The sequence below is a fragment of the Thermobia domestica genome, chromosome 6 (genome assembly GCF_964235325.1).
Source record: "Thermobia domestica chromosome 6, izTheDome1.hap1.1, whole genome shotgun sequence".
NCBI lineage: Eukaryota > Metazoa > Arthropoda > Insecta > Zygentoma > Lepismatidae > Thermobia > Thermobia domestica.
Genome location: NC_137459.1, coordinates 302,448,762 through 302,475,192, shown reverse-complemented (window position 1 = coordinate 302,475,192; position 26,431 = coordinate 302,448,762). Strand labels below are relative to the sequence as shown.

The window sequence follows — 26,431 nt, the reverse complement described above, 5'->3', positions numbered from 1 at the left end:
CAACTTCATGCTAGGCTCCCTACTTTGAAATTTCAACTCAAAACCAAAGCCAATCGTTTGTTTCTGATTTGTTATTTATTGTGTTGAAGAAACGTTCGTTTGTTTCGAAAAACGTACAGACATATTCACAAAATAAAGTTCGGGAACAACTACAAACTAGCCCCCTTCCACCTTCAAATTACGATTCGAAACCGAAACCAAGCGTTTTTTGTTTGTCCTTGATTGTTTTCAAGAAAAAAAAATCGTTTGTCTGAAAAAAAATATAGAAAGAATCACAAAATATTGATGAAGGTGGGGGTGAAACTTCACACTACCTCACACTTTCAAATTTCGATTCGAAACCGAAGTCAATCGTTTGTTATTGATTGTTTTGAGGAAAAAATCGTTTCTTTCGAGAAACGTACAGATATATTCACCAAATAAAGTCGGGGGGTGGCAACCCCACACTTTCCTTTCATTTTCAAATTTCAATTCGAAACAGAAGGCAATCGTGTTTTTTTTCGTTTGTTATTGATTATTTTGTAGAAAAGTTCGTTTGTTTCGAAAAACATACGGACATATTCACAAAGGAAAATGGGGGGGGGGGGTGAATTACACATTAACCCTACACTTTCAAATTTCAATCCGAAACCGCAGCCAATCGTTGGTTTTGTTTCTTATTCTTTGCTTTGAAGAAAAAATCCTTTGTTTGAGAAACGTACAGAAATATTCACAAAATAATGTTGAGGGGCAAACTTCACACCAGCCCCCACTTTCAAATTTAGATTAGAAACCGAAGCCAATCGTTTGTTTTTCGTTTGTTATTTACTGTTTTGAAGAAAATTTTGCTTGGTTCGAGAAAGGTACAGAAATATTCACAAAATAAAGTCGTGGGGTGGCAACTTCACATTTCCCTTCCGTTTTCAAATTTCGATCCAAAACCGAAGCCAATCCTTTGTTTTTTTGTTTCTTATTCTTTGCTTTGAGAAATAATCCTTTCTTTTGTGAAACTTACAGAAATATTCAGAAACTAATGCTAAGGGGAAAATTCCACTCCAGTCCACACTTTCAAATTTAGATTCGAAACCGAAGGCAATCGTTTGTTTTTCGTTCGTTGTTGATTGCTTTGAAGAAAAAAAGTTACTTTCGAATAACGCACAGACATATTCACAAAATAAAGTTGGAGGGCAACTGCACAATAAACACCCCACCTTCAAATTGGGATTCGAAACTGAAGTCAATCGCTTGTTTTTCGTCTTTTTTGATTGTTTTGAAGAAAAAAAATCGTTTGTTTCGTGAAACGCACAGAAATATTCAAAACATAATGTTGGAGGCCATTTTCATACTAGCACCAATTTAAAATTTCGAACCGAAACCGAAAGCAATAATTTCTTTTTCGTTTGTTATTGATTGTTTTGAACAAAACTTTTTTTTTTTTTGAAAAACGTACAGATATATTTACAAAACAAGGTTGTGTTCGCCAACTTGCCACTGCCTTTCCGCTTCCAATATCTTTATTCGAAACCGAAACCAATCGTTTGTTTTTCGATTTGTATTGAATGTTTTGAAGAAAATTCGTTTGTTTCAAAAAACATACGGACAAAGTCACAAAATAAAGTTGTGTAACCCTAATTGACGCTGCCTCCCGCTTTCAAATTTTGGCTCGAAAATGAAACCGTTGGTTTGTTTGGCGTTTGTTATTGGTTGTTTTGAAGAAATGGTCGTTTGTTTCGAAAGACGTAAAGACATTGAGTTGAGTTGATTTTGAGTTTAACGTACCGTTCAGCAGCGATGCTATATGAGACGTGGACCTACTGATTAACGGGAATCCCAACCACATGAGCTTCCTCCGGGAATTGAAGCAAGGCCTCTTACGAGAAAGGCGAATATGCTAACCGGTTAGCCAGGAACGAACGCAAACGTAAAGACATATCCACAAAATAAAGTTAGAGGACGAATATACACTAGACCCCGTCAGTTTCAAATTTTGATTCGAAACCGAAGCCAATCCTTTGTTTTGCTCTTGTTTTTGATTGTTGTGAAGGAAAAATAGTTTGTTTCGAAAAACGTACAGAAATATCCACAAAATAATGTTGGGGCAACTTCACACTAGCCGTCCACTTTCAAATTTCGATCCGAAACTGAAGCCAATCTTTTGATTTTCGTTTCTTATTGATTGCTTTTAAGAAAAAAAGTTTATTTAGAAAAACGTATAGATATATTCATAAAACAAGGTTGCGGTGCAAACTTCCTGCTGCCCTTCCACTTCAAATATTTTTATTTGAAGCCGAAGCCAATCGTTCGTTTTTCGTTTGTTATTGATTGTTTTGAAGAGAAAGTAGTTTGTTTCGAAAAACGTACAGATATATTCACACAAGAATGTTGGGGTGGCCAACATCCCGCTGCCCTTCCACTTCAAATATTTTTATTCGAAATCGAAGCCAATCGTTTGTTTTTCTCTTGTTATTTATTGTTTTAAGGAAATTTTCGTTTGTTTCGAAATACGTACAAACATAATCACAAAGTAAGGTTACCGGTGAGACAACTTCACACTAGCACAACACTTTCAAATTTCGATTCGAACCCGAGGCCAATTGTTTGTTTTTCGTTTGTTATTCACGATTTTGAAGAAGAAATCGTTTGCTTCGAAAATCTTTACGAGATTTTCAATAAATAAATTTGGGGGGACTTCGTCTGTACACATTAGTTTGAAATTTCGAAACTAAACCGAAGCTAATCGTGTTATTTTATATTTATTGTTTAAGGAAATATTCATTTGTTTCCAAAAACGTACAGACATAGCCCTAAAAGAATACTGGGCTTTGGCAACCTCACACAATCCCCATATTTTCAAATTTCGACTCGAAACCGAAGAAAATCGTTTGTTTCTCGTTTGTTATTTATTGCTGTGACGATAATAATGTTTTGTTTCGAGAAACATACAGAAATATTCTCAAATAATGTTTGAGGGGCAGCCTCACACTAGCACCCTTTTTCAAATTTCGATTCGTAACCATAGCTAATCGTTTGTTTTTGTTTCTTATTTTTTGAAGGAAAAATCATTGGTTTCAAAAGTGTTTAGAGGATTTTCACTATGTAAATTTTGAGGTTTGGCAACGTGACGTTGCTCTCCCTAGTTTGAAATTTTGACTCGAAACCGAAGAGAATCGTTTGTTTATCATTTGTTATGTATTGTTTTGAAGATAAATTCGTTTGTTTCGAAAAACGTACAGACGTATGCACAAAATAGAGTTGGGGCAACTTCACATTTCCGTTCCATTTTCAAATTTCGATTCGAAACCGAAGGCAATCTTTTGTTTTCTGTTAGTTATATATTGTTTTGAAGAAATATTCATATTTTCGATAAACGTATAGAGATATTCATAAAATAACGTTTGGGGGCCAACTTCACACTAGCCCAAGGCTTTCAAATTTCTATTCGAAACCGAAGCCAACCTTTTGTTTTTCGTTTCTTATTGATTGCTTTTAAGAAAAAAATCGTTTGTTTAGGAAAACGTACAGATATATTCACAAAACAAGGTTGCGGTGCAAACTTCCCGCTGCCCTTCCGCTTCAAATATTTATATTCGAAGTCGAAGCCAATCGTTCGTATTTCGTTTGTTATTGATTGTTTTGAAGAAAAAGTAGTTTGTTTCGAAAAACGCACAGATATATTCACAAAAGATGGTTGGGTGGCCAACATCCCGCTGCCCTTCCACTTCAAATATTTTTATTCGAAATCGAAGCCAATCGTTGGTTTTTCTTTTGTTATTTATTGTTTTAAGGAAACTTTCGTTTGTTTCGAAAAACGTACAAACATAGTCACAAAGTAATGTTACCGGTGGGAAAACTTCACACTAGCACCACACTTTCAAATTTCGATTCGAAGCCGAGGTCAATCGTTTGTTTCTCGTTTGTTATTTATTGTTTTGAACTAAAAATAGTTTTTTTTTCATAAAAAACGTAGAGAAATATTCACAAAATAATGCTGGGGAGGGGCAACTTGATACTGGCCACCACTTTTAAATTTCGATTCGAAAGCGAAGTCAATCGTTTGTTTCTCGTTTGTTATTTATTGTTTTGAAGAAACAAAACGTTTGTTTCGAAAAATGTACAGATATATTGACAAAATTATGTTTGGCTGGGAAACTTCACACTTGCACCTGCACTTTCAAGTTTCGAATAAAAACCGAAGTTAATAGTTCTTTTTTCGATTGTTCTTGGTGTTTTGAAGAAAAAATCGATCGTCTCGGAAAACGTACAGAAAAAATCACAAGATAATGTTGGGAGAGAGGACAACTTGACACTAACGCCCCCCACTTACAAATTTCTATTGGTAACCGAAGACAATCGCTCGCTTTTCTTTTTGTATCGATTGTTTTGATGAAATATCGTAGTTTCGAAAAAGTTAAGGATATTTTAATTATATAAATTTCTGGGGTGGCCAATGTCAAGCTGGGCTCCCTAGTTTGAAATTTCGACTCGAAACAGGATCAAATTGTTTGTCTTTCGTTTTTTATTGATTGTATTGGAGAAAAAATAGTTTGTTTCGAAAAACGTACGGACAAATTCACACCATAAAGTTGGGGAGGTAAAATTCACGCTGCCTCCCAATTTCAAATTTCGACAAACTGAAACCAATCGTTTCATCTCCGTTTGTTATTGATTGTTTCGGAGAATAAATCGTTGTTTCCAAAAATTAATTTTGGGGGTGGGGAAATTCACGCTTGGCTAGCTAGTTTGAAATTCCGTCTTGAAACCGAAGCCATACGTTTGTCTTTAGTTATTTACTCTTTTGAAGAAACATTCGTATGTTTCAAAAAAGGAACAGACATACTCATAAAACAATATTTGGAGACCAACTTCAGACTAGCCCACCACTTTCAAATTTCTGTTCGAAACCGAAGCCAATGTTTGTTATTAATTGTTCTGATGTATTTTTTTTCTCGAGAAACGTACATAAATATTCACAAAATAATGTTCGGAGTGGGTAACTTTACATTGGCCCCCACTTTCAAATTTCGATTCGAAACCGAAGTAAATCGTTTATTTTCTTTTGTTATTAATTGTTTTGAGGAAAAAAGTAGTTTGTTTCGAAAAACGTACAGATATATTCACAAGATAAAGTCGGCGGAAGCAACTACACATTTCCCTCCCATTTTCTAATTTCGATTCGAATCCGAAGAAAACCGATTTTTTGATTGTTATTAGTAGTAATTGCATGATTTGGCCGAAGTTTGGACTTTGACCCCGACTTTTTTAGGACGTCATAGGTCAAAGGTCAATGACCTTGGCCCCGGGTCAATGACCTAGGGGTACTTAGGACCACCCCCTCTAGATTTTGGCAGGGGTACCTTGGCCCACACCCTAAATTTTGGCAGGAGTACATAGGACCATCCCCCTTAAATTTTGGAAATTGCCAAATCTAAAAATTTGGTGTGGTAGCCTAGGACCATAGTATGTACCTCTATCAGTATTGGGGGTCTATGCCGTTTCCTTTCATGGGTAAAAAATTGCCAAAAATTCAAATTTCAGGTGTTTTTGACCTAATTTATCCCCTTTGATGTGGTGTTATTACCCTATATGGTTATATAGGCGCATACAGGGGTCCATTACCTTTCATAAGACATTGGTATATTAATGCACCCCTTGAAAAATTTGGAAGGGGTACCTTGGCCCACCACTTAAATTTTGGAAATTGACCAATTTAAACATTGGGTATTATAGTACAGGACCCTAATATATATTATGATAAATGTGGGTGGTCCACCTCATTTCCTTCTAGGGGCACAAAGTTGCCAAAAATATAAACGTAAGCAGTACGTTATACCACGTGTTTCGTTTTTGGTCGATTTTATCCCCTTTGATGAGGTGTTATTATACTATATAGTTATATGATCATGTATAGGGGTCCATTCCCTTTCATAAGATATGGGTATATTTGTGCACCCCTTTAAAAATTTGGGAGGGGTACCTTAGCCCACCCCTTAAATTTTGGAAATTGCCCAATTTCAACATTTGGTATTATAGTACTGGACCCTAACATGTATTATGATAAATTTGGGTGGTCCACCTCGTTCCTTTTTAGGGGTACAAAATTGCCAAAATTTTAGTACAACCACGTGTTTTTATTTGGTACATTTTATCCCCCTTTGATGAGGTCCTATTACCTTATTTGGTTATATGGTCATGTATAGGGGTCCATTATCTATCATAAGACATGGGTACACTGGTGCACCCCGGGAGGGGTATCTTGGCCCACCCCTTAAATTTTGGAAAATGCCAAATTTAAACATTTGGTATTATAGTACAGGACCTCAATATGTATCATGATAAATTTGGATGGTCCACATCGTTCCCTTTTAGGGGTACAAAATTGCCAAAATATAAACGTTGTACCACGTGTTTGGTTTTTGGTCCATTTTATCCCCTTTGATCAGATCCTATGATTACAGGGGTCCATTTCCTATCATAAGACATGGGTATATTGTTGCACCCTTCTTAAATTTTGGCAATGGGGGTCCACTTAAATTGTCCAATTGAAGCAAAGTACAGGACCTCAATATGTTTCGGTGGTCCTATTGTCAAATTTTTAAGTACAACCACGTGTTCGGTTACTGACTCAATTTATCCTATTTGATAAGGTTATAAGGTATGGACGTGTATCCCCTTTCAATTTGGTAGGACCCTTCGGGTGTAGTACGGTCACGTGATCAATGATTTGGTTTTGATGCGCGACGAGGTCCCTGGTCAATGTTCTCTAGGAATTAGGTGGAAACTTTGAACAAGATTCATGGCATTTAAAACTTTCTTTTCAACTTTCAAACTAAAAAATCAAAACAAAAATTGAAACGAAAACTTTTAAGCAAAAATCTTTTAACTAAACAATTTTCAAAACAAAAATTTGAAACGAAAAAATTTCAAACAAAAAATTTTGAAACAAAAAATTTTCAACAAAAAAAATTGAGACGAAAAATTTTTAAACAAAAAAATTGAAACAATAAATTTACAAACAAAAATTTCAAACAAAAAATTTGAAAAAAAAATGAAACAAAAAATTTCAAACAAAATTTTTGAAACAAAAATTTCAAAACAAATTTGAAACGAAAAATTTTTCAAATAGAATTTAAATCAGTGATAAGCTTTTACGGTTAACCGTTAAACTTTATCCGGTTTTTAACTATTCGATTAAAAATAAACGGTTTTCAACTATTCGATTAACAAATAAAAGGTTTTCAACTATTCGATAAACAGATGAACGGTTTTTTCCTTTTCACACCAGTGAGTGCAAGAATTTACAAACTAAAACAAAAAAAATTGTAATCGCTTTAAATACGCATCATTTTTGAAACAAGGTGTTAGTGTTCATCATGGATACACAGTGGAAACATCCATTTACCTGTATTCTCGCAGAGCCTAGTGGGTGTGGAAAAACGTATTTTGTGAAGCGATTACTGTCACATCTCCCAACCATGATCAATGCAAAATTTCGTAAGATATACTGGTATTATGCAGAATGGCAAGACGTGTATGCAGCAATGCTGGTTCCAGTAGAATTTCACGAAGGACTTCCACGAATGAAAGATTTTCAGCCTCAAGATGGACCACATTTGATTATTATTGATGACCATATGCGAGAAGTGAATAGTGATATTGTTGATATGGTCACAAAAGGATCACATCATCGAAATATTAGTGTGATTTTTATAACACAAAATTTATTTCATCAAAGTAAAGCAAATAGAAATATGAGTTTAAATTGTTTGTATTTGGTGTTGTTTAAAAATCCACGTGACAAGTCACAAATCAAGCATATGAGTTATCAAATCATGCCTGAGCATACACTGTTTCTACAGGAAAGTTATGCAGACGCAACAAGAAATCCACATGGTTATTTACTGATGGATCTTAAACAAGATACACCCGATGAAATGCGATTTCGTACAAATATTTTTTCCCGACGATTTGCATCATTACGTTTACGTACCAACAAAACATGTTTAAATTATTGTGCATGTGAAAAGAATGACTTAGTCTGTCACGATGTCTCCTGCAGTGAAACACGCTGATCTGCTACGTGCTCTGCACAAAGCTAAACCAAGATTGCGTAAAGCTATTATTGGCAATGCAGACGCTTCATTAATTCATAGTATTTGTGAATGTTGTTATAATGTCTTAAAAGGCAATGTTCCACTGACAAGTGCGCAGAAATCAAGATTAAAGCGTTACAAAAACACGCTCCGCTATCTCGTAGACAATACAAAATCATTGGATAAAAAGAAGAAACATTTAGCCGTACAGCAAAGGAGGATTCTTACCTGCATTACTTGCACCTATTGTAGGAAGTGTGTTATCCAGTATTTTGTTCAAACAATAAACTTCATGGAACATAGCAAGAAGATGGTTTTAGTGCCACCAGAAATGCTTGAACGAATGCATGCATCATCATCCCGTGTGAGTGAAAATCGAGAATCTAATCTCGATCGTGAAATGCAATCTATATTGAATACATCGTATCCAAGTGATGAAGAAAAATGGAATCAGTACAATAGAATATTACAGAAATATCTTTACGTGATACGTAAACAAGAAGAACCAATACCACTTACAATTACATCAATGAAACCTGATAGTGGCGTCCCGAATGTTGACGATAGCACGAAACAAGAAATTTTAGCCGCAATACCACAAATGTATCGTAAGAAAGCCGAATTAATATTCCGTCGTTTAAAACAAGATGACGCAATTACGAGGGATCATAAAGGAACAGTGTACATCAATGATAATAAACTACATGGATCCAATATTGTAGATTTAATGTGCGATGTGACTCGACCGAGGAAACATTCTAATCCTCAAGGCTGGGAATTGTTTAGCAACTACCTTGCATCGTCAAACACACCTCAAGAATTGATTGGTAATCCACGAAGATTAAACTATATTATCAAGCATAATAGTACAATAGCATCTGAAGGATCTGCACCACCAAAACCGGCACCTGAATTATTTTCTTCCGGAGAAGAAGAAGATGATGATGATGATGATGTTTTAGAATTCCGACCAAAAAGAAAACGTATCATTCCACAATGGTCAACGTACAAACCATGAACAAAAAGTTGAAATCCATTTATTACAATCCTGCACATCCTGGATCATTTTCTACTGCAAAGAAATTATGGCAAGCCACAGGAAAATCTATACCTCTAGCCAAAATAAAACTTTGGTTAAACAAACAACCTACCTACACGTTACATCGTCCTGTACGTCGTCGTTTCCGTAGAGATTTTTATCTTGTTAACAATATTGATGATCAATGGGAATGTGATTTAAATGATTTACAATCACTTCAAAACTATAATGACAATTACCGCTTTATTCTTACAGTGATTGATGTGTTTAGTCGGTACGGATGGGCTGTACCACTAAAATCAAAAAGTGCCGAGGATATAGTGAATGCATTTGAAATGATTTTCCAGGACAGGAAACCAATTGTGCTACGTAGTGATCAAGGAACTGAATTTACCAACAAGACAGTACAAAAGTTTCTCAGGAAACACAACGTGCAACATGTTACAACAAAGGATCCAGATATTAAAGCCAGCATCGCAGAAAGATTTAATCAGACATTGAAACATCGTATGTAGAAATACTTTACCAAATATCAAACATACAATTACATCAAAGTATTGCCTTTACTTGTAAAAGCATACAATGAAAGTCGGCATTCCAGTATTAAAATGGCACCTGCAAACGTTTCTCAGGACAATTTACTGGAGGTGTGGCATAACTTATACGACAAAAAGCTACAACGTTCAAAACTAGATACGGATTTATCTGTTGGTGATACTGTTCGTATAAGTAAAACAAAACGTATCTTTGACAAGGGTTACCTCGAGAACTGGACTTGGGAAATATTCAGAGTAAAAGCCATTGTACCAAGAAACCCACCAGTATATCGACAAGAGGATTTAAATCATCAACTCATCGATGGTGTTTTCTACAGAGAAGAATTACAACCAGTACCGCTCCCTTCGACGTTCCTCATCGATAAAATATTACGTACAAGAACAAAAGGTCGCAGAAAGGAGTATCTCGTCCAGTGGAAAGGATATCCTTCCTCATTCAATTCGTGGATCCCTGCAACTTCATTGAACAAGAAAAATGGAATCTGAACAAGATTTTTACGTTACACTTCCCAGTAATAGTTCCATGGATTATTTTCCAGAAAATACATTGACTTCATATATTACGAAATTACAACGACGTGTAGAGTTTCGCCAGAAATGGGATGTGGCAATTGTAGAGATTCATTATCCACATTCTTTGCTGAACATTAACAGTAAAAACAATAAAATATATTACAAATCATCAAGTAGTAATGATCAAGAACCGTGGAAGGTTGTAACGATCCCTGTACGCTATTATAACAATATACGGGATCTTATTCATGCAATTAATATACATCATAAAGAAACCAATTTATTTATATCTCATGACGGAACTAATAATATATGCCTCATAAGACATCCCAAAAAGGAAATCCATACTTCTGTACAAATCTCACCAAGTGTTAGTTTAATGCTTGGATTTGAACCGAAAAGTGCCTTAAAAGTAATGGAAAAGGGACAATATACACCGGATGTACGATTAGGCTTACCATCACAAATGTACGTCTATTGTGACATTATTGAATCTGTCATTGTTGGAGATACAATGGTACCCTTGCTACGAACTGTCAACATGGATCCTGTGAATCATACTTTTGGAAGTCATGCAGTACAAATCTTTAATCCTGCACATTATGTTCCGGTGGAAAAAATGAATTTTGAGCAAATACAAATCGATATAAGGGACAGCACAGGTCATCGTATGTCATTCACCTTTGGAACGGTGTGTACAAAACTACATTTCCGTCATCGTCGTCATGACTGATCCGTATTTGCAATACTACCAAAAACAAGCGTTGTCCGGTATCGGCAACGTCTATGTGGGAAGTCCCTATCAAGCAGGACATGGCATTGGAAGTTTCCTTGGTGGCTTATTTCGTTCAGTGTTACCACTTGTGAAGCAAGGCGCTAAAACTGTGGGAAAAGAATTATTAAAATCAGGTGTCAATATGATTAATGATGTGGTGATCTCGAATCAACCGCTGGAAGAATCGTTTCATCAACGTATGCAAGAGGCAAAATCAAATTTACAAGAAAAAGCTAAAAATAAGTTGAAAACTATGCTGGGAAGTGGATATCATAAACGAAAATGGGATGACTGCTCTCAGTTTGAGGTTGACCTTCCAACGATCAACAACATCATCAATCCTACGAAGAGACGTAAATTAACACATAAGAAGAAGAAGAAATCATTGGCATCGTCACCAGATATTTTTGATTAATTCAACGATGGCTTTCTTACATCATCAATCCTGTGAATGTGTAAAAACTGAATTGGACATTTTTTCAACGTTACCCACGCAAACCAGCGTTCTGGACAATCGTATTATAGGCTACAAACCAATTATGCAATAGCTGAAAATTCACCAATAGAATTTGTAGTGAGTGGTAGCAGTGATGAATACATTGATTTGCCACAAACCTTATTATACATCCAAGCACAAATTGTGAAACCAGATGGTTCCTCCTTCACCAATACGGATAAAGCAATTGCACCTGTCAATGATTTTCTAAATGCTATGTTTAGTGAAGTACAAATCTACTTGAACAATAAACTGATTTCATTTCCGTCACATAATCATCCATATCGTTCGTACATGGAAACACTGCTCAATTATAGTGATGGAGCTAAAAATACACATTTACAAACAGCAATGTGGTATCAAGATACGGCTGGTCATATGAACGCAACCACAAGTGAGAACAAAGGATTTCAACAACGCTATGAACTGACAAAACAAAGTATGAAATTCGATATGATTGGACATCTTCATTGTGACATTTTTAATCAAGATAAATTTTTAATTCATGGAGTGGAATTACGTGTGAAACTTATTCCTGCAAAACCAAACTTTTGTCTCATGGCCGGTGAAATTGGTGTCAATGCAAAAATCAATATTCTAGATGCATCGTTGCAGGTGAAAAAAGTCAGCATCAGCCCTAGTGTCAAATTGGCACACAATAAAATTTTACAATCTACACCGGCAAAGTATCCTCTGACAAGGGTTCAAATGAAATCATTTACCATCCCGAAGGATATACAATCCAAAACTATTGATAACCTGTTTATGGGAACATTGCCAAATCGTATTATTGTAGGATTTACATCGAATGAAGCATCCAGTGGAACTATTACCACCAATCCATTTGAATTTCAACATCTAAACATTAATTTCTTTACATTGTACGTGGATGGAAAAGCTGTACCTTCAAAACCATTGCAACCCAACTTTGAAGAAAATCTCTACATTTCATCGTACCACACATTGTTCTCAGGCTCTGGCATACATTTTACCAATACTGGAAATACAATTTCAAGAGCCGACTACAAGAAGGGATATACACTGTTTGTATTTGACCTAACTCCCGATTCTTCTGCTGGAGATTGTCACTATTGGAATTTACAACGACATGGAGCCATCCGATTGGAAGTTCATTTCCAAGAGAAATTAGCAGCACCTGCAAACTGTATTGTGTATGGGGAGTTTTCTTCACTCCTAGAGATAGACCACCAGCGCAACATTATCCTGGACTTTTAAATTACAAGGTACGTATACGTTATGTATCATTTCCATTCACGATGTTGAATACATTACAATTAGCTAGTGCTTTAAACGGTAGTCCGTTGTTCAGAAATCATTTTACTGGGGTATTTGCAAGCGATGAGTTGCCCTCACGGATTTCTCTTCCTCTGGCAATCATTGTAAATACAGATCCATCTACAAAACTAGGAAGTCATTGGATTGCAATTTATATTGATAATCGCGGTGTTGGAGAATATTTTGACAGCTATGGCCTTCCTCCTTATGTACCACAACATGTTGCATTCTTAAAACTTCATTGTATGTACTATAAATATAATAATAGCCAAATGCAAAGTCTTGGTTCATCCGTATGTGGCTATTATGCTTATTTTTATTTGTGCTGTAAAGCCCAAGGAAAATCTCTGCGTGAAATTCAATATTTGTTCACAACATTACCCACGGTTAATGATCGTAGACTGCTGCAAAATACATTCCAGGTAATTTTATCATATTTATCATTGTAAGTGTATTTGTTTTATCATCATTTATTTCTATACTAATCATCTTTTTGCTCGTTCTTTTTTACAGAATTCACAATACGAAGCTTTGCAAACGGGCGCTATGCTGCAAAACATGGAAACAAATCATCGCAATCAAGAAGAGGAGGCGGTCTAATGAAGAAACCCAGCTCAATATACAAACATTGTCAATAAGAAAGAAAAAGAAGAAACCAGAAAAATGAATAAATTACAATTTATGCTTATTTATGTGTTTTTATTGTCCATTCCACATATAACGTTATCAGATTTTCCTAAAGAACTGTGCGATATAAGACGAGAACCCTGGGCAAAATTTCCACCTAATTCCTAGAGAACATTGACCAGGGACCTCGTCGCGCATCAAAACCAAATCATTGATCACGTGACCGTACTACACCCGAAGGGTCCTACCAAATTGAAAGGGGATACCCATCCATACCTTTTAACCTTATCAAATAGGATAAATTGAGTCAGTAACCGAACACGTGGTTGCACTTAAAAATTTGACAATAGGACCACCGAAACATATTGAGGTCCTGTACTATGCTTCAATTGGACAATTTCACTGGACCCCCATTGCCAAAATTTAAGAAGGGTGCAACAACATACCCATGTCTTATGATAGGAAATGGACCCCTGTAATCATAGAATCTCATCAAAGGGGATAAAATGGACCAAAAACCAAACACGTGGTACAACGTTTATATTTTGGCAATTTTGTACCCCTAAAAGGGAACGATGTGGACCATCCAAATTTATCATGATACATATTGAGGTTCTGTACTATAATACCAAATGTTTAAATTGGGCATTTTCCAAAATTTAAGGGGTGGGCCAAGATACCCCTCCCGGGGTGCACCAATGTACCCATGTCTTATGATAGATAATGGACCCCTATACATGACCATATAACCATATAAGGTAATAGGACCTCATCAAAGGGGGATAAAATGTACCAAATACCAAACCCGTGGTTGTACTAAAATTTTGGCAATTTTGTACCCCTAAAAAGGAACGAGGTGGACCACCCAAATTTATCATAATACATGTTAGGGTCCAGTACTATAATACCAAATGTTGAAATTGGGCAATTTCCAAAATTTAAGGGGTGGGCCAAGGTACCCCTCCCAAATTTTTAAAGGGGTGCACAAATATACCCATATCTTATGAAAGGGAATGGACCCCTATACATGACCATATAACTATATAGGATAATAACACCTCATCAAAGGGGATAAAATCGACCAAAAACCAAACACGTGGTATAACGTACTGCTTACGTTTATATTTTTGGCAATTTTGTACCCCTAGAAGGAAATGAGGTGGACCACCCACATTTATCATAATACATATTAAGGTCCTGTACTATAATACCCAATGTTTAAATTGGTCAATTTCCAAAATTTAAGTGGTGGGCCAAGGTACCCCTCCCAAATTTTTCAAGGGGTGCATTAATATACCCATGTCTTATGAAAGGTAATGGACCCCTGTATACGCCTATATAACCATATAGGGTAATAACACCTCATCAAAGGGGATAAATTAGGTCAAAAACACCTGAAATTTGAATTTTTGGCAATTTTTTACCCATGAAAGGGAACGACATAGACCCCCAATACTGATAGAGGTACATACTATGGTCCTAGGCTACCATACCAAATTTTTAGATTTGGCAATTTCCAAAATTTAAGGGGGGTGGTCCTACGTACTCCTGCCAAAATTTAGGGGGTGGGCCAAGGTACCCCTGCCAAAATTTAGAGGGGGTGGTCCTAAGTCCCCTAGGTCATTCACCCCGGGCCAAGGTCATTGACCTTTGACCTATGACGTCATAAAGGTCGGGGTCAAAGTCTAAACTTCGGCCAAGTCATGCAATTACTACTTTATTGATTGTTTTGAAGAAACATTCGTTTGTTTCGAATAACGTAGAGACATATACACAAAATAAATACGACAGGCAACTTCACAATAGACATCCCACTGTCAAATTGCGATTCGAAATCGACGTTAATTATTGTTAATCGACGTTAAATTGTTTTTCGCTCGTTATTGATTGTTTTGAGGAAGAAATCGTTTGTTTAGAAAAATGTAAAAAACTTTTCAAAAAAAAAAAATAATGTTGGGGAGCCATCTTCTTACTAGCTCACCACTTTCAAATTTCGATACGAAACTGAAGCCAATCTATTGTTTTTCGTTTGTTATTGATGGTTTTGAATAAAAAATCGTTTGTTTCTAAAAAATAAGGATATTTTCACTAAGTAAACTTTGGGATGTAGGAAACTTCACGCTGGGCTACCTATTTTGAAATTTCGTTCGAAACCGTATTCATTCGTTTGTGTTTTGTTAGTTATTTATTGTTTTGAAGAGAAAGTCGTTTGTTTGGAAAAAGGTAAGGAGATATACACTAATTAAACTTTGGGACTGGGCAACTTCACTCTGGGCTCCCGTCGACTCCAAACCAAAGCCACAGGTTTGTTGTTGGTTTGTTACTTATTATTTTGAATAAACGTTGATTTGTTTCGAAAACCGTAAAGGCATATTCACAAAATAAAGCTGGGGCAACTACACTCTAGCTACCGTCACTTTCAAATTTTGATTCGAGACCGAAGACAATACTCGGTGTTTTTCTCGTTATTGATTGTTTTGAAGAAAAATAGTTTGTTTTGAAAAACATACAAAAATATTAACAAAATAATGTTGAGGAGCCAACTTCAAACTAGCCCTACACTTTCAAATTTCGATCTGAAACCGAAGAAAATAGTTAGTTTACATTTGTATTGATTGTGTTTAAGAAAAAAAATCGTTTGTTTCGAAAAACGTACAGATATATTCACAAAAGAAGGTTGGGTGGCCAACATCCCGCTGCCCTTCCACTTCAAACATTTTTATTCAAAACCGAAGCAAATCGTTTGCTTTTCTTTTGTTATTTATTGTTTTAAGGAAATATTCGTTTGTTTCGAAAAAAAACGTACATACATATTCACAAAATAATGTTGCCGCTAGGGGCAACTTCATACTAGCCCCACACTTTCAAATTTCTACTCGAAACCAAAGCAAATCGTTTGTTTCTCGTTTATTTATTGCACTGAAGAAAAATGTTTGTTGCGAAAAACATACAGAATTTTTTTTTGAAAATAATGCTGAAGGGGCAACCTGACACTAGCACCCACTTTCAAATTTCGATTCGTAACCAAGATAATCGTTTGTTTTTATTTCTTATTTTTGAAGAAAAAATCGTTGGTTTCGGAAAAGTTAAGCGGATTTTTACTATGTAAATTTTGGGGTTTGGCAACGTGACGCTGCGCTCCTTACTTTGGAATTTCGACTTGAAACCGAAGCCAATTGTTTGTTTTTCATTTATTATGTATTGTTTTGAAGAAGAATTCGTTTGGTTCAAAAAGGTAGAGACGTATGCACAAAATAGAGTTGGGGTGGGGGCAACTTCCCATTTCCCTTCCATTTTAAAATTTCGATTCGAAACCGATGGCAATCGTTTGTTTTCCGTTAGTTATTTATTGTTTTGAAGAAACATTCGTGTTTTCGAAAAACGCACAGACATATTCATAAAAAAACGTTTGGAGGTCAACTTCACATTAGCCCCCACTTTCAAATTTCGATTCGAAACCGAAGTCAATTGTTTATTACATGTATTTATTACTTGAAGAAAATATCGTTTGTTTCTAAGAAGTTAAAGAGATTTTAACTAAGTTAACTTTTGGGTGAGCAACTTCAAGCTGGGCTCCCTAGTTTGAAATTTCGACTTGAAAACGAAGCCAATCCTTTGCTTCTAGTTGCAATCTATTGTTTTAAAGAAACGTTCGTATGTTTGAAAAACGTATAGAAATATTCATAAGAAATGGTTTGCAGGGCTTGGGTCAAATTCACACTAGCCCCTAACTTCCAATATTTCGATTCGAAACCGAAGAAAATCGTTTGCTTTTAGATTGTTATTGAATGTTTGTTTCGAAAAACTTACGGACGAATTCACAGAATAAAGTTGGGAAGCTCAAATTCACGCTGCCTCCCACTTTCAAATTTCGACTCGAAAGTGAAACCAATCGTTTCTTTACCGTTTGTTATTATTGTTTTGAAGAAAAAATAGTTGTTTCAAAAAAGTTAAGGAGATTTTCTCTTAATAAATTTTGGGGATGGAGAACTTCACGTTACCTAGTTTGAAATCCCGTCTCGAAACCGAAGCGATTCGTTTTTTTTTATCTTTAGTTCTTTATTGTTTTGAAGAAACATTCGTATGTTTCAAAAAACGCACAGACATATTCATAAAATAACGTTTGGAGGCCAATTTCATACTAGCCAACCACTTTCAACTTTCTATTCAAAACCAAAGCCCATCCGTTGTTTTTCGTTGGTTATTAATTGTTTTGAAGTAAAAATCGTTTTTTTTAATGTACAGAAATATTCACAAAATAATGTTGGGGAGGGGGCAACTTCACATTAGCCCTCACTTCAAAATTTTGTTTCGAAACCGAAGTCAATCGTTTGTTTTTCGTTTGTTATTAATTGTTTTGAGGAAAAAGTCGTTTGTTTCTAAAAACGTACAGAGATATTCAGAAGATAAAATCAGCGGGAGCAACTTCACATTTCCCTACCATTTTCAAATTTCGATTCGAATCCGAAGAAAATAGATTTTTTGATTGTTATTGATTGTTTTGAAGAAACATTCGTTTGTTTCGAATAACGTACAGACATATACACAAATTAAAGATGACGGGCAACTTCACAATAGACACTCCACTTTCAAATTTCGATTCGAAACCGAAGTCAATCGTTTGCTTTTCGTTCGTTATTGATTGTTTTGAGGAAAAAATCTATTTGTTTCGAGAAACAAGAAACATATTCAAAAAATAATGTTGGGGGCCATCTTCACACCAGCCCACCACTTTCAAATTTCTATTAGTAACCGAAGCCAGTTGCTTGTTTTTCGTATGTTATTGACTGTTTTGAAAAGAAATCGTTCGTTTCTAAAAAGAATAACGAGATTTTCTTTAAGTAAACTTTGGGGGTGGACAACGTCACCCTGGGTTTACTAAATTGAAATTTTGCCTCGAAACCGAAGCCAATCGTTTGCTTTTGGATTGTTATTTGTTGTTTTCATGAAATGGTCGTTTGTTTCGAAAAGCGTATACACATATTCACAAAATGAAGTTGGGGGGCAACTAAACACTAGCCCCTGTCACCTTAAACTTTTCATTCGAAACAGAAGCCAATGCTTTGTTTTTTTTTGTCTTTTTGTTTGTTTGTTATTTACTGTTTTGAAGAAAAAGTAGTATGCTTCGAAAAACGTATAGAAATATTCACAAAATAAAGTTGGGGGCAGCCACACACTACCCCCCCGTCGTTTTGAAATTTCGATTCGAAACCGAAGCGAATTCTTCGCTTTTCGTTTGTTATTGATTGTTTAGAAGTAAAAATAGTTTGTTTCGATAAACGTACAGATATATTGGCAAAACAAGGTTGGGGTTCCAACTTTCCGCTGCAACACTTTCAAATTTTGTTCCGAAACCGAGGTCAATCGTTTGTTTTACGTGGGTCATTGATTGTTTTCAGAAAAAAAATAGTTTGTTTCGAATACCGTACATATATATTTGCATAACAAAATCGGGTGGGTGGCAACTTCACATTTCCCTTCCATTTTCAAATTTCGATTCGAAACTGAAGCCAATCGTTTGTTTTTCGTTTGTTATTGATTGTTTTGGAGAAAACGTCGTTTGTTTCGAAGAACGTACGTACATGTTCACAAAAAGAAAGTTGCGGAGGCTAAATTCACACTGCTCCCCACACATTCAAATTTCGATTCGAAATCATGGCCAATCGCTTGTTATTCATTGATTTAAAGACAAGTCGTTTGTTTCAAAAACGTCAAGAAGATTTTCAATAAATAAACATTTGGAGAGTATCATCGTCTTGATGTAACAATTTTCTGTTTTAATATCTTCCTTCAACTAGAGTCTCCTTCGCTCCCTCCTTCCATTTCCTTCCACCATAGTCTCTACCACATCCCTCATAATACAGTTTTATCCTCAGCCAACATTACAACCAGTTCCTCTTCTTCCTCTTAACAATATCTAAAATTCTCTTTTACCCTACTGCTAATATTTCTAACACCTTCTCATTCGTTTTCCGTTCAACACAGCTAATTCTCTGCTTTCTTTTCCATGCACACGTTTCGAAAGCCTGCAATTTTTTCATCGGTTTTTCATAATGTTCATGTTTCTGCCTTATAGAGTGGATACTGGAATCAGCAAAATAAAATGTCAATATTTAATCGGAAGTTTGTTTAATACAAGGATTAGTTAATCGTGGTTAAAAAGAAAAAATCTGATGTCTTTAGAATCTAAAATTAATTTTGCAATTCATGGTATTAATATGTGCCATCTTTATTTTCTTTCATGCTTCTAAGGGGTAGCCTCCCCAGTTTGGGAAGCAGTGGAGTGTTTGATCTGTTAAAAGTATAAAAAATACGAAACGTTGTGTTTATCTTGTAAGTAGTGAAACGTGGGCAGCAATGGAACTAGGAAAATTAGTAGGAAAAGGTTAGGTGTTAAAGCAAATATTTCATTTGATGCTAGTCTTGTAACATAAATAAATAGAACTAATATGCCTCCTAGAAAAACTAAGAAGAGATTATAAGAAAATCAAGGAGATTCTCTTATAGTTGAAATAGTTAAGCAGGTAGTAATAGTGTTGACAATGAGTATTAGCCCTATTGATAGGTGGTGAGATATTTGAATTAGAATAAATCTTAAAACTACTAAAATTATAAGTAATATTCAGGTTATTTTAATTTCAAGAGATAGTTTATTACAATTTTAGTTTTGGGGACTAAAGATAAGTTTATACTTTCTCTTGATGCTTTTAGAATTTTATTCATTAATGGGTTATTACGTATTCTATATTTTATAGAAAATGTGGCTGTAAATATAAATTTAATTTGATTTGGTATTAGAGTTGTGGGTATTTGATCGGTTAGATTAGTGTGCTTACGACAAGTTGATGTAAAATCTTTAATTGCTTATTCTTCTGTTGCTCATATAGGGTTAGTGTTGATGGGACTACTAACGATGGGATTATGAGGATTTAGAGGTGCTCTTACATTAATAATTGCCCGCGGTCTATGTTCTTCGGGATTATTTTGTCTTGCAAATATTTCTTATGAACGTTTAGGGAGTCGAAAACTGTTAATCAATCAAGGAATATTATCTTTTATGCCGAGTCTATGGATGTGATGATTTTTATTAAGAATTGCTAATATAGTTGCACCACCAACATTAAATTTATTAGGAGAAATTAGTCTGTTAAATAGAATCGTTGGTTGGTCTTGATTAAGTATGTTAGGGTTAGCTTTACTATCTCTTTTTAGAGCTGCTTATAGATTGTATTTATATTCATATACTCAACACGGAATGCCTTACTCTAATTTATCTTCTTGTTGAGGAGGAAGCGTGCGAGAATATTTAATATTGATGTTACACTGATTGCCTTTAAATTTATTGATCTTTTTTGAAGGGCCGAGATTTATATGATTGTAGTTGCTTGAGTAGTTTAGGATAAAATTTTAGTTTGCGGAATTAAAGAAGGTTTATTGCCCTTAGGCCATGGTTTGACCTTTTTCAATTTGTGTGACTAGATTTGTTTTTTTAAGTAGAATAAGTGTTTTTTTTATTTCTAATAGGCTTGAATTTTTTAATCAATAGATATAGTGTATTTATTGAGTGAGAAGTTATTTATTTTAATAGAAATAAAATTGTTATAACTCTTCTATTTGATTGAATATCATTTATATTTATAAGATTTGCACTTTATATTTCTAGAATGGTAATTTATTATAGTGGACAGTATATAGGATCTGAACGATATCTTAATCGATTTATTATGCTTGTATTAATATTTGTTCTTTCGATAGTTTTATTGATTGTTTCTCCTAATTTAATTAGAATCCTCCTTGGATGAGATGGACTAGGGTTAGTGTCATATTGCTTAGTTATTTATTATGAAAATGTACGGTCTTATAATGCTGGCATGTTAACCGCCCTTTCTAATCGTATTGGAGACGTAGCAATTTTGTTAGTTATTGCTTGAATGTTGAATTATGGAAGTTGAAATTATGTATTTTATTTGCATAGAGTTTTAAATAATAATGAGATAGTAATTATCTCTAGCTTAATTATTTTGGCGGCAATAACAAAAAGTGCACAAATTCCTTTTTCTGCGTGGTTGCCGGCGGCAATAGCTGCTCCTACACCAGTATCAGCATTAGTACATTCTTCTACACTTGTGACTGCACGAGTTTACTTGATAATTCGTTTTAGAGACGTTTTATTAAGTGTTTATGCGGGAGATGTATTACTTTTATTGTCAGGACTGACAATATTTATAGCTGGTATTGGCGCTAATTATGAATATGATTTGAAGAAGATTATTGCTTTATCTACTCTATGTCAGCTTGGTCTTATAATAATAATTTTGTCCATAGGATTTCCTGTATTGGCTTTTTTTCATCTATTGACACATGCTTTATTTAAGGCATTACTTTTTTTATGTGCAGGAGCAATAATTCATGGTGTAGGAGATACACAAGATATTCGTAGAATAGGAGCACTTGTAAGTCAGATGCCCCTTACTTTGTCTTGTTTAAATGTAGCTAACTTGGCTTTATGTGGAATGCCATTTTTAGCTGGGTTTTATTCTAAGGACTTAAATTTGAAAATTTTTTCTTTGTCTTTAATTAATGTAGTCAGCTTTTTCTTATTATTTTTTTTCTACGGGCCTAGCTGTATGTTATTCAGTACGTTTAAGATTTTATTTAACGGGTAAGGGATTTGGGGGTACTAATATTCATTCTATTAGTGATAATGAAGGTTGGACTATGTGTAAGGGAATATTAGGATTAGTAGTGATGGCAATTTTGGGGGGTGCAACATTGAGTTGATTGATTTTTCCTACCGTTAATTGTGTTGTTTTACCTTTATACTTAAAAACGGGTGCATTACTTGTAAGTGTGGTAGGCTTGTGGGTTGGTATTCTACTATCAAGTTATTCTATTGGGCAGTCTTTAACGTGTGTGAAGTTTTATTTTAGCTCTACAATAATAGGAAACATATGATTTTTACCTTACTTATCAACAAATTATATTATTAAATTCCCTTTATATGTAGGGGGTGTATATTATAATAATATTGATCAAGGATGGAGAGAATATCTTGGTGCTCAAGGCATGTATAGTAGTTTTAAGGATGGTTCAATATTAATTCAACAATCACAAGACAATTTATTTAAAATGTATTTATTATTTTTTTATTTTTTACAATTTTCCTTTGTTTCTTTATATTTGTGTATTTAGGTAGCTTATATTGAAAGCATAGTATTGAAGATACTAAGAAGAATTATATTCCCTAAACATACTCCCTGAGAGTACTCTCTTTTTTACCCCGAAAAGGTAATGTAATATTTATACTAAGGGGGTTATAGTTATTTTATATTAAGAGATGTTAACGGTCTAATCCGCTAAAAGATAAAAGTTAGCAGCTTCTTCTTGATTAATTCACATCTCCTTAGTTGGGGTAGGGAATACTAATGGTATCATTAACAGTGAAATGCCTCTTTTTGGCTTCAACTAACAAGTAGGGGCCAATAGACCAAAGGTTCAGGTCGAAACTGAGTGCAATTGTTTGCTTCCTACTTATGAGATAAGTTGATAGCAACACCTTTTGGATGCAAACCAAATATTATACTTAACTATTATCCCGTTTCATTAGTCAGCTCATGTTAAGGACCCTTGATTTCATTCATGATAAAGGCCTATTAGGAGGATTACTAAGAATGTTAGTCTAACCAGAGATCATGATAGTGTATTAGTGTTGTTAATAGTAATCGTTATTGGTAGTAGAAGGGCAATTTCTACGTCGAAGATGAGAACAATTACGGCGATGAGGAAAAATCGTAGATAGAAGGGAATTCGGGCTGATGATTTAGGATCAAATCCGCACTCAAAGGGAGAATTTATTTCTCGATCGTTAATAACTTTCTTGGAAAGAAGAGTTGAAATGGCTATAACGATTAAGCAAATAATAATAGTTAGTAGGCCGGTTGTTAAGACTGTATTAATTGCCTATTTCATTTAATGATCCTTTTGATTGGAAGTCAAATATACTATATATATTAAATAGGCTTAACATCCTCATCAATAAATAGAAATGTAAAGGAATAATCATACTACATCTACAAAATGTCAATATCAAGCAGCGGCTTCAAACCCGAAATGATGAGTAGGAGAGAAATGTGATAAAAGGTGGCGTAATAAACAAGTGGCTAGGAATGTGGAACCAATAATAACGTGAAGACCATGGAAGCCTATTGCTATGAAAAATGTTGAGCCATATACAGCATCTGTGATGGTGAATGGTGCTTCATAATATTCGTATGCTTGTAGAGCAGTAAAATATAAGCCTAGAAGGATTGTGAGTAGTAGGCCTTGTGTGGCTTGAGTGTGGTTACCCTCTATTAGTCTGTGATGAGCTCATGTTACAGTAACTCCTGAGGCCAGTAGAATTGCAGTATTAAGACGAGGAATGTGTATTGGGTTGAATGGTACAATGCCTGCTGGGGGTCAGAAAGATCCAATTTCTACTGTTGGTGCTAGTCTACTATGGAAGGAGGCTCAGAAAAATGAAACAAAAAAGAATACTTCAGAAATAATAAATAAAATTATACCTCACCGAAGACCTAATGTAACTTGTATAGTGTGTAATCCTTGATATGTTCCTTCTCGAGTTACATCTCGTCATCATTGAATTATAGTCAGTAATGTGATTAATATGCCTAGGAAGAATAGAGAGGGGTCATATTGGTGGAATCATTTAGTGAGTCCCGTAGTTGTAATTAAGGCACCTAAGGCCCCAGTAAGTGGCCAAGGACTTTGATCAACAAGGTGGTAAGGATGATTTTGTGGTGCTGACGTAAGTAACTTCTCTTGAGTATAGTGTAACTAGGACTGCAAATACGTATGATTGAATTACTGCGACGGCAGATTCTAATATTAGGAGGGCAATTTGTCCAATTATTAGTAATGAGAGTATGGAGATAGATAAAGAAGGGCCTGTATTACCCAATAAGGTTAAGAGGAGATGGCCTGCAATTATGTTTGCTATTAGTCGAACAGCTAGGGTTCCCGGCCGAATGATGTTGCTAATTATTTCAATGCACACTATGAATGGCATGAGAGGGGCCGGAGTTCCAGAAGGAACGAGATGGGCAAATATATGTTGAGTGTGATTGACTCAGCCATGGATTATGAAGCTTATTCAAAGAGGGAGGGCGAGAGTTAGTGTGAAGGTTAGGTGACTAGAGCTGGTGAATACATAAGGGAATAGGCCTATACAATTGTTGAACAAGATGAAGGAGAATAAGAAAATAAATAGGAAGGTTCTTCCTTGATAACTAGTGGGACCGAGAATAATTTTGAATTCCTTATGAAGAGTTAAGGTAATTTTATTTCATAGAATGTTTGGTCGTCCTGGTAAGAATCAGAATGGAATTGGAATAATTAGAAGTCCAATTACCGTTCTGAGTCAGTTAAATTATATATTTATAATTGAAGTAGAGGGGTCAAAGGTTGAAAAAAGGTTTGTTATCACTTTCAATTTATGGTTGTTTTCTTGGTATTAGTGTCGCTTAAGGAAGGATCAGGTGTATTTGAATTAAAATATATAATATATGCAAATAGAAGGTAGCATACAGAAAATATAATAAATAGGATGAGTCATTTTAGGGGGGATATTTGTGGAATAGAAAAATACTATTGGGTAGTAATTTAAGCTTGACATGCTTACGTTATAATTTAACTAATTTTTCCATTGGAAGTAATTGTTATTTTACTATCTTTTGGTTTAAGAGACCATTGCTTACTTTCAGCCATCCAATGAAAGTTCTTGTATTATTTTTGTTATTCATTTAATGAATACTGAACGAGGGCAGGCCTCAATAACAATTGGCATGAAACTGTGATTTGCACCACAGATTTCTGAACATTGACCGAAGAATAGACCTGTGCGTGTAATATTAGCTGCTACTTGATTTAAGCGTCCTGGAGTAGCATCTGCCTTAATACCAAAGGCGGGCATAGCCCATGAGTGAAGAATATCGGCAGCGGTAATTAGGATACGAATATCAATATTAATAGCCAATACAATACGATTGTCTACATCTAGTAGGCGAAATGAATTAGGATTTATTTCATTGATAGGTATTATGTAAGAATCAAATTCTGTTAAGGAGAAATCAGAGTATTCATAACTTCAGTATCATTGATGTCCAATTGTTTTAAGAGTGATTGCTGGTTGATGAATTTCATCTAGTAAGTATAGGAGTCGTAAGGGCGGGAGAGCAATGAAGATTAGCGTAATGGCAGGCAAGATTGTTCAAATAGTTTCTAGAGTTTGCCCCTCTAATAAGTTGCGGTTAATATATGTGTTTGGTAGAAGAGAGGCTAGTAGATAACCTACAAGAACTGTAATTATGGTTACAATGAGTATTGTATGATCATGAAAAAATATTATTTGTTCTATTACAGGGGATGCTGCATCTTGAAGACCTAGCTGATTTCAAATGGCCATTTCTAAGGAAGACGATTATTCTTATATTTGGGGCTTAGACCCAATGCACTTATCTGCCACCTTAGAAGTTTGTTAGTAAGGGAAGTTCTGCATAACTATGTTCTGCGGGCGGTAGGTTCTGGAATCATTCTAGAGATGTTGTTTGTTGATCCGAAAAGATTACTGGTCGAGCTCTTGCGAAGGCTTCTCATATAATAATTACAAGCACTAAGACGGCGATGAAAGAGAGGAATGAACCAATGCTTGATACTATATTTCATGTAGTATAGGCGTCTGGGTAATCCGAATACCGACGAGGTATTCCACTTAGGCCTAAAAAATGTTGACGGAAGAATGTGATATTTACTGCTATAAATATTACTAAGAATTGAATTTTTAATCATGTGGGGTTTATTGTTGTTCCTCTAAATAAGGGGAATCAATGAATAAGTCCTGCTATGATAGCGAACACGGCACCTATGGATAGTACATAGTGAAAATGTGCTACTAAATAATAAGTGTCGTGGAGAACAATATCTAAAGATGAGTTTGCTAATACGACTCCTGTGAGACCACCTGCAGTAAATAGGAAAATGAAGCCTAAGGTTCATAAAATT

The 26,431-nt window shown here is 35.1% G+C and overlaps 2 pseudogenes; one reads left to right on the top strand and one right to left on the bottom strand.

Moving 5' to 3' along the window:
• LOC145687602 (NADH-ubiquinone oxidoreductase chain 5 pseudogene) overlaps nt 1-24,143 on the top strand; it is a 38,114-nt pseudogene extending 13,971 nt beyond the window's left edge.
• Nucleotides 24,144-25,169: 1,026 nt separating this feature from the next.
• LOC145687804 (cytochrome c oxidase subunit 2 pseudogene) lies at nt 25,170-25,835 on the bottom strand (annotated as a pseudogene).
• Nucleotides 25,836-26,431: the final 596 nt, after the last annotated feature.